This window comes from Geospiza fortis, unplaced genomic scaffold (assembly GCF_000277835.1).
Source record: "Geospiza fortis unplaced genomic scaffold, GeoFor_1.0 scaffold114, whole genome shotgun sequence".
In the NCBI taxonomy this organism is placed as follows: domain Eukaryota; kingdom Metazoa; phylum Chordata; class Aves; order Passeriformes; family Thraupidae; genus Geospiza; species Geospiza fortis.
This window is the reverse complement of record NW_005054383.1, coordinates 513,001-522,508: the sequence shown is the minus strand read 5'-3', so window position 1 is coordinate 522,508 and position 9,508 is coordinate 513,001.

The following is a 9,508-nucleotide window of genomic DNA, read 5'->3' as shown; positions in this document are numbered from 1 at the left end:
TCAGAGCAACTGCAGGGGATGTAAGAGCCAGCTCATGCACATCCTCAGGGAAGGGAAGCAGAAGGCATGCTGAAGCTGAGGTCAGATTACAACAGTGGCCTTGGGTGGAGACAAGGTGTGCAAGGATCCTGATAAATACCATGAAACTCTGTCATCCAGCACAGCATAGAATCCACAGCAAGGACAGTGCTTTCAGAGGGGGAACCTGCAACTTACCTCAGCACCTCTGTTTCCCACTGTCCTGGAAAATGGTTTCATACATAGATAGTTTTTGCCATAGCAGACTGGTGTACATGCAGCCTCCAAGAAAGATTTTCAGGTCAGTTCTGCAGAAAAACCTTATAATTTCTGGGTGTTTCAGCCTGCCCGACTGAAATAACAGACACACACTATCATCTCAGGTAGCCAAGGCTCCGAGGAGCAGGATGAGGAAAGCAAACATTTGGTTGCTTGAGATTGTGCTCCACGGACCCTTGGCAAATCTTTGCTGTCTTGTTTCTAAAGTGGTCCTGGTCTCCAGGCCAGGTCCCACATAGGGCTACAGGACACACATCTACACACTCCAGCAATTTATCACTTGAGTACCCCGCTCCCTGAGCTCATTTCCTGGTACAAGACTCACTGCACTTCTCCTCTTTGAGTCTGAATACAAGACTACCTGCCCCAGCAGAGGAGCATCACCCCACACCTACAGACCCCAGGCACCATGCCACCCCCATACTGGAACATCCTCCCCTGCAGGGGGGAATTCTTACTGCACAGGATGTTTGAGGGTGGAAGGGACATCCACCTTGTACAACCCACTTGTACAACCTTGTACAATCCACTCCCACTCAGGGAGGAGAGGGAACCACATGGAAAACACATGGTTCCAGGGGCCAGGCTATTCTGAAGCATCCAGGGGCAACCACCACAAGACAGAGCTGACACGTTCATGTGTCGTTTCTGCTTGGCACATTGCTGCCAGCTGCCATCCATGACTGCATGGGTGCTGCACTCAGTGGGAAATGCATGGAATACTGCAGCCACGAGCTTCACAAAGAGCTGCATGACCGCAATGCACAGAGCTAAGCCGCAGAGACTCAGCCAGGAACTGCACAAGGAGCCTACAGACAGTGCTGGCATGGCACAAACTATCTCCATCCACCACTGGCAGCAGATCTGCTCTCATGGCATCACAGCACCAGGGAGGCTGCAGGGGGGAGATGAAGGATGGGGCAGAAGGGCAATGGATGGTTACAGAGGGGTAGAGAAATCAGAACCATAGAATATCATGAGTTGGAAAGGGAGCCACAAGGGTCATCAAGACCAGCTCTTGGCTCTGCACAGGACAACCTCAAGAATCTCACTAGATGCCATGAGAAGAACTGGGAAAGGGAGACTGGCAGTGTGATTGACCATGATAGAAAACAAGAAGCCAGAAAGAGTATTTTTTGTAATGTAAACATAAGTCTTTCAGCTCTTCATCTTTGCTGCCTCCAAGGGTATTATGTTAGGGAGTCAGCTGCAATGTGACAGGAGGACTTCCGTAATGAAGATTGAGAAGTGAGACAGTCCAAAGAAACAGCAGCTATACTCAAACTGCAGGACCCAGAAACATATTTCAGCACCAGTATTTTGTGGGAATCAAATCACATCACAGCTCCACAGCAGGATAACAGTCATCCATCCCACTCAATGCCAAAGTCAGTCAGCCCAGGCAGCAGGAGCTGAGCTGTCAGGCACTGTCCTAGACTTACAGTGCTACACCACTGCCTTTAGCAAGACCTCAAGGTGCTGGGCAGATGTTTGCAGAGCATCAGACATGTGGAGATGATGTGCCTGGGAGCTCTGCCAGGCTCCTCCTTCAGGTTCAGAGGAGGTCACAGCCTGCCCAGTTGTTCATGGTCTCTCTATTCTGGCTCCCTTTTAAAATGTTTGCAGTTAAACACCTTTGTTGCTCTCAGCAATTGTTCTTCCTAATTCAACAGTAACAGTAACTTTGTATTGTTCTGTTTATCTTTCCAAGGATAGTTTTCCTGGTTCTCCTTATCTCTTCTGTTCTTCTTAAAGAGCCTTGAATCACATCAGAGCAGCAACTCCACTCCCCATTTTTGTGGTTCAGAATATGTTGTCTCTGCTAAACCATCACTCACACCAGCTGCAAACTCTTTGACCTGCCCTCTCCCTTGCTGAGTTTTGTGGGAAGGAAAGCTGGACATAAAGCCTGGAAAGAAACTGTGACATGCTCTAATCCTGCTGATCAGGCATAATTTGTTGACACATGGTGTAGAACCAAAGCATGAAGCTTTGTCAGAGGAGGTTCAGATCAAATACTAAGAAAAGGTTCTTCACCCCCTGGATGACCAGGCACTGGAACAGATTCCCCAGGCAGTGGTCACATTCCCAGGCTTCTCAAAGTTCAAGAAATATTTGGACAAGGCTCTCAGGCACATGGTGAAATTGTTGAGGTTGTCCTGTGCAGGGCCAGGAGTTGGACTTGATGATCCTTGTAAGGCCCTTCCAACTCAGGGGTTTCTAAGATTCTCTGATTCTGCTGCACTGAAGAGGGAGACTGGGCCCCAACTTTTACATTTGTACCACAAACAAAAGTGCCAAGTTGTGAGTAAAATCAGACTAAAAGCTACCCAAGTCACCTCTCCCAGCATCTTCATCCTCCTGCTTAATGAAGTCCAGTGGGACGGATCTTTCTGTAGAAGCCCACTCTACCAGGGCCAGCATACTCACTTTAAAAGGCCCCAGCACCTGAGAACATGACTGGTCTTACTTCTGTGTCCCCACTGTGTCAGTGGGTCTTGCTCTCTGTTGGCAGAAGCCCAAGACCAGGCACTTCTTCACCCAGTTTTCTCCTCTGGTTGCCTGTTCCTTGAAATCCCGGTGCAGCAGGATCTGCCATTTCAGGCCACCTACTGCATATCAGGATCTGTCAGCTGGTTCCAAAGGCACAGAATGAGTTTACCCCAACAAAAGATCCCATGCAGGTACCAGGAAGTATGACCTCTGCAATGTTTTTGGTCACAAGCAACTCCATAGGGAATAGTGGAGCTGGCTCCTTCAGCCTGGTTTCCAATGGAAATAAAAGTTAAGCAATCATGCTGTTTGTGTTTGTTCATCCATCCCCAACAGCTCGGAATCCATCAGCAAATTTCACTCAATCAGACTGAGCCATCAAGAAGCCAATGGTCTGACTCGACCTGTGACATGGAATTCCTCTCTTTACCAGTTGCATAGGAGGAGCCCATACAGAAAGCTGCTGTGAGAGCTCAGCTTCTATAAGACACCAGAAAAGAGTACACAGAGTTTCCCCAAACACCTACTCATGCAGAATCTTTAGGCAGGACTCACACTTTCCAGAACACTAGAGGATCCACCAGAGAAAAGAAAGTCCTGGGAGGTAAGGTTTTCTTGAATAGGCTGCCCAGGCTTTCTGCCTCTGGTTTTGCACAGAGGATGTCACCACCATAAAACAGGAATTTTAACACTGATAAACAGAATGACCGAGAATACCTGTATCTGATGGGCAGAAGCAGCCCCCCACCTTGTGAGACCAGCACCCCAAAACGTCAGGCAGCATCAACCATGGCTAGGCCCCAGAACAGCATAAGGGTCACGATTTTCCCACCCTTCCAGATGAGTTTCAAAGATAATGGTGTTTTTTCTCCAAGCGTCACCAAACACTCAGAACAAAATCCAGGGGAAACAATTGATGTCGGTGACTGATGTGCCGACACTACAGTGCTTAAGCTGGTCATAGGAAGAAGTACAAAAATAATACAATTTCACTGTTTATCTAACACCAGGCTAAAAGCAAAATCAACAAACAGTCTTGCTTTCTCTCTGGAGACACAAAGCTGACAGCCCCAGCCTATCCTCCACAGACACAAGACACATTGACTTTGGCAGCGCTGACTGCTGCATGCTGTCATATCAATAAACATACCCATACAAATATCCAGGGGAGGTAAAGAGTTGTGGAACATGGAGAGGAGCAGTGTTTGCTAAAAAAAGATGAGGGAGAGAGAAAAATCAGTCTTATTAATAATAACACCTCACTTTATGATATGCCCATAAATAAGGAAAAGTAGGAACATTGATGGAGGAGGCTGTCCCAGATACACTCCAGAAGACACAGTATTGCCTATACTGGTGTACAGCTGGGACCAGCTAAGGAGATAGTGATGCTGCTGCTTTCCTGTGTGCTTCCAGAAACACCTTCACCTCACCACACAGGGTGAACCACTCAGGTTGCTCCTCTCTGAGGACACAGTCCCCATGTGCCAGTTTGCATGGAGAGGGAAGAAGCTCTGTGCCAGGCTGTAGCTGCAGAACTAACGTTGAGCAGGGCTCCTTCAAGCCCACACCTCCTCTCATATCCAGGTCCTTTCCCACCTCACTGCATAGAGGCAAGCCCTTGGCAGAAGTGCAGTAGGCTGATACAGTAGCTTACATGTAACAATGCTGTGAATACATCCTAGTCCTACTGTAACTGTGGGAAATCCACAACATAAAACTATGGCTCACAGTGCAAATTAACTCACTGAGGTGTGACTAGTCTAACACAGTCCCTTCAGCTGCTTACTTAGAGAAGGATTGTTCCTCCACCATCTTCAAAAAAGAGAGCTACCTGAAATGGAAGCAAGAAGCAAACAAGTAGTGCAGGCAGCAGAAAATGCCAGGCCATCAGCGCTGAAATGCCTATCACAGCACAGGATAGAGGACAGTTTGTGAAGTGCCCTTTGACTACCAGCTGTGCCCTCGGGGGTATCAACTGGTTGTTCCTAATCTTGCTGAGAGTGCACTCTAAGCCATTAAAAAGGACATTAAACATTATGGGTACCAGTATCAAAAAGGTGTTGAATATTTGCCTTTTTCATGCCCTTTGTTTCTAGATCCTCTGCCCCAGTACACAGCAAGCCCACACTTTTCCGTGGCCTTTACTTTGCATCTGGCATAGTTGAAAGAGGCCCCTCTTGGTGTCTTTCATGTCTGCTGGCCCCAGCACTTTGACTTTGCTCATTTCATTCCTGAAAGTTCAGGCAATGCTTCAATGCCCACTGCAGGTAACCTGTCCCTGTGTACACTCTCGGATTCCCCACCAAACATTACTTGCACATCAAGGAAGCTGGTCCTTGTACAAGATGCTGCTATTTCAGTGGATCCAGGGTGAAAAGGAAGGTAAAGTTTCAGTCCAGTCTATCCATGCGGAATAAAAAATGAAATTCCACTCTTCCCAAAACATCTAAACTGTGCATACAGTATAGGACTATTTTAAGAGCAACAATGCCCCCTGCCTGTCTGCACTCCTGTGCTCTCCTGTCTCCACTCTTGCTCCCATTCCTTTGAATTTTCTACTTACAAATCAGTTAATTTAGATCTGTCCCTTTTTTCATAACACAGCTACAACTGTGGTACAACTCCAGGTGTAGGGGAAATGGATCTTTATGGACTGAATTCTGTTTCAACATGGTGTACAGTAAGTGTGGCTTCACTGAAGTCTCTGCTCTTCAGCCTGAACCAGTGCTTGGTCAAGGATGAGACATCCTCAGGAGCAACCAGAAACTCAGCTCCTTCTATTTTCAGCTTTGTATTCTACACTAGTAACTTCATCCTGCCCTCTCCTTTCAACTCCATCAACTTTTCTGAATTCTCACTGTGCCATAGAGAAGATACTGCCAAGATCTCGCCACTGACCTCACTAGAGTGCTCCACATCTTCTTGCTCTCTAAGGGTAGAGCCATGTCTGGACTCTCTGCTTTCTCCAAGTGGGGAACAAAAGTAAAGATGGAGGAGACGCAGGTCCTGGTGCCCTAGGAGGCCTGCTGAGCTGAAAAGGATTTGTGGAGTGAGGGGAGCCATGACCTGGGGTCCCATAGGGAGCTGGCTGACTTTCTACCTTCAGAAGAGGACTAGGAGAGCCTGAATCTGGAGCAGATCATTGAGACTCCATGGAGCAGAGCAGAAAAGTTGCCAAAACTACTCCCTGGACAGACACGGGGCTGCGGTAGGATCACAGACATCCCTGACGCAGAGGAAACCAGGCACTGGGAACCTGGAACAAGGGACTGAGAAGCACAGCAAGGGAAGAGTTTGGGGTGATGAGTCAGAGGCTGAGCGCAAACACAGGAACCGGCTATCACGCGGTAAGCAGTTACTGCGTGTCAGCGTCACAGTCCATGTGCATTTGCTTAGTCCATGCAAATAAGGTCACTTCAGCCAGCTTAGTGCGGTTCTGTCACGTTGGCTAAGTTGAACTGACTTGCATGTGCCATGGATTAGGCGTGTGCACACTCAGCTGCCCCCCACTGCCAGCTGAGGTACAGCAATGTATTCTCTGACAACTTGTCCAGTCTGTCCACACCTCCAGCTTCAGAACAGCTTCACTGGTGGGACAGGGGAAGCTCAGGAAAAAGCACCTGGAATACAGTAAGATAGCTAAGAAGGTCACACAAACAAGGTGGTGAGTGGGGTTATGCTGAAGCACAGTGAGGACACAACCACGCCATTTCAGCTTTCCATCTTAGGTATGCCTTCTCCAGGACCACAGCCTCCCATGTTCCCTCTCCTAGGCCGGAACCTACTGGACTTGGATGGCTGCTTGACAGAACTGCCTTGTTAGGAGATTTCGCAATCAGCTCCCTGTGACTGTATTAAGCAGCCTGCATCATCTGTTTTGACTTTGCTGGATTTGTCTGTGTTCAATATATTTCTCGCAAGGGTCCCAGTTCAGCCCTCATTGACGTCAATGGGAGTCAGTCCATTCCCTTCAGTGAGAGCGAGACCTGTCCCTTGGTGCTTTTATCTCAGCTGCTCCATTTCAGTGCCCAGCTCCACATACCCTCCTACCTTTCCCAACCCTTCCACATGGCTGGCAGCTCTACCCTCTCCCTTCTGGCTGAACAGCAGATCCTGTCCCTAACTCTCTCCTGTTCCCTGAAACGGTTTTCCACCACAAATCTTGATTTTCTGAGCACCTTCAGAATCGTATTTCCTCAGCTGGACCCTCAGCAATGTTTCCATTTCCTAATCCTTGACAAAGCAGGTTTTGTTGGTTGGCCTCTCCACCTGGCAATGTCCTCCTTCTACAGTACAGTCATCCAGCTGGACAGTAAGGAAGGCTTTCCCTTCAGTTAGGTTTATTTCTGCATTAGCTTGAGGGTAAGTTCCAATCCTAACTTAGATCTCTGTGTGGGTGACTATCAAAGAGGAAAGCTGAACAGTCACAGGAGTCTGAGAATCTGGTTTCAACACCACACTCTGTTAAGGATTCCCACTGATATTTTGGATAAGTCATTTAAATTCTTCACTCCCTCCTGTAAAACTGGGAATCATGCTTCCCTCTCTACAGTGCTTTTTGATGCTGAGATGTCCTCACAGCACTTTTGTAGACCACTACTAAAGCTCATGCAGAGAACTTTACATCCCCAAGCCTTTCTGAGTTAGCACCATCTAAGACACTTCAAAAATGGACGAACAAAGATACAAAATATTTGCTGATCACCCACTAGATAAACCTTTCACCACATCCATGGACAATCAGAGAAGAGGCAAGATAGCACATGCCATGCATGCATTGTTTCCAGCCTTTTCCTACAGCACTTACTCCAGTGATGCTGTGGAGAAACGCTGTACTCAACGGCTCCATGGCGTGACCCACTCCAGCCTTGCTTACGTTTGCACGTTCATCCTGGAGCCAAACTGTCTGTGTGATTTATGTTATCCTAAGGAAGATCTTGAGTTAATGGCAATAAATTTCTTCTTTAGAGAAGACCCATCTCATGGCAGAGGGAAAAAGACAAGGAAGAAGGAACCATGGGAATTCTTCTCCTTTCACATCCCAGCTGGGCTTGGCTGGAGCTGGCTCCAATTATGCTGGTGGAGCCCAGCACAGCGTGCACTTCTGAGGCTGCCACAAAGACTCCCAGTGCCAGAGATGTGCTCTCAGGCAAAGTGGGAAGCAGATGGGCCAAACGCAGCACCCCCAGCTTGTGCAGCAGGCACGGTTTGAGAGAAGGGGATTGTTTTTATCAATCAAGACATTCTGCTGGAAGGGGAAGGCTTCCTGTGGGCTTTGGCAGCAAGGAGGGAATGGCAAAGCCCTCAAAGAGCAGTCAGCCACAGTTCCAGGGAAACACTTTCAAGATCTGGTCTGTCACACTGATATGCAATCCCAAAGAATTCAGCCTCAGGAGCAACCCTATATCCCACCAGATATAGAGATGAGAAGGATGAGAGACAACTCTTCAAGGCTGATGGTGTCAGGGTACTCCTGAACATCATCTCCCTGAGGATCAGCTGAGGTCTGTCAACTCTGTTATAGGGAAAGCCACTCAGACTGACATGGTCACTCCCAGCTTCCATCCCACAGGCAAATCCTGGGGAATGAACAAGGCCATCTAGTTCTGCATTCCCTCAGAACTTCACCTACATAGCATCTGTACCAGAAAACAGGCAGGGATGGGGACATCCAGAGACATTGCTGTCAGACTAAGAAGGAACCAAGGATGTGAGAAAGGTAAAGGAGGAGGGATGGAAAAGGTGAACATGAGCTGCCAGAGCCTCACTCAGGTGGGAGCTGGGCAGAAATGGCAGTGAATCCATTATTTATGAGGAGTAAAGTGCTACAGAGCATAGCTAGGCCTGGACTACCTTCACCAACACCACAGCCTGCCAAGCTCCTAATAAAACCCAACACAGGTTGACTTGGGTTCTTATGCTGCTCCAGAGCAGCAGCTTCCCCCTCCCCACCTGGGGCCCACATGCACTGTAAAGCAAGTGCTTCCCAAGCATCTCACCACATCAGGGTCTCCAGGGCTTCCCCACACACCTCTATAGCCAAGCAGAGCAGCCCAGGAGCAGTGGGCTCACTGTTTAACTCGCCCTCTGCAGCCCCACCTTGCCACACAAGCCTCCCCGCTCCAAGCAGGGATGAAGTACGCCCACAGTCTGTTGTTGTTGGTTTTGGCTCAGCAGTAGCAGGCTGCTTCCAGCAAGAATGGTATGAATAATTGCCCAATTAACTGGAGGAACTTCCAGATGTGTGTTTGCTTTCATACCCATCCAGCCCCCCTCAATCCCACGTGCCTAACGCCGTGAAAAGTGGTGGGGGTGGGAGAGCCATGGCTCTGCTAACTCATGCAGCAGTGTGGGCAGGGCTTGCCCACTGCCTGGCTCAGCTCCCCTTTCCATCCTCACCTCCCTCCCACTCTTTAAATGGGGAAATGGTCTTTTTTAATTACCCTAGGGAGAAGGAAATTTGCCCTGCCTGCCAGAGCTTGGCTATGCATGCCAAAAGTCAAGAAAGCACAGAAGAAAGCCGATCCCATGTTATGATTTTATCAGGTGCACATGCAGTGAACTCTCTTAAGACAGGTTGCCATTTTTTGCCATTTCCCCCCACCTTTCCCCATTGAATAATCTTGCACCCAGCAGAGGTTTATTGTCAGCTAAACTGCTTTCACTCTGCAGGACATTGAGAAACCTTTCAAGTGTGGTTCTTCCCTGTTTTCAG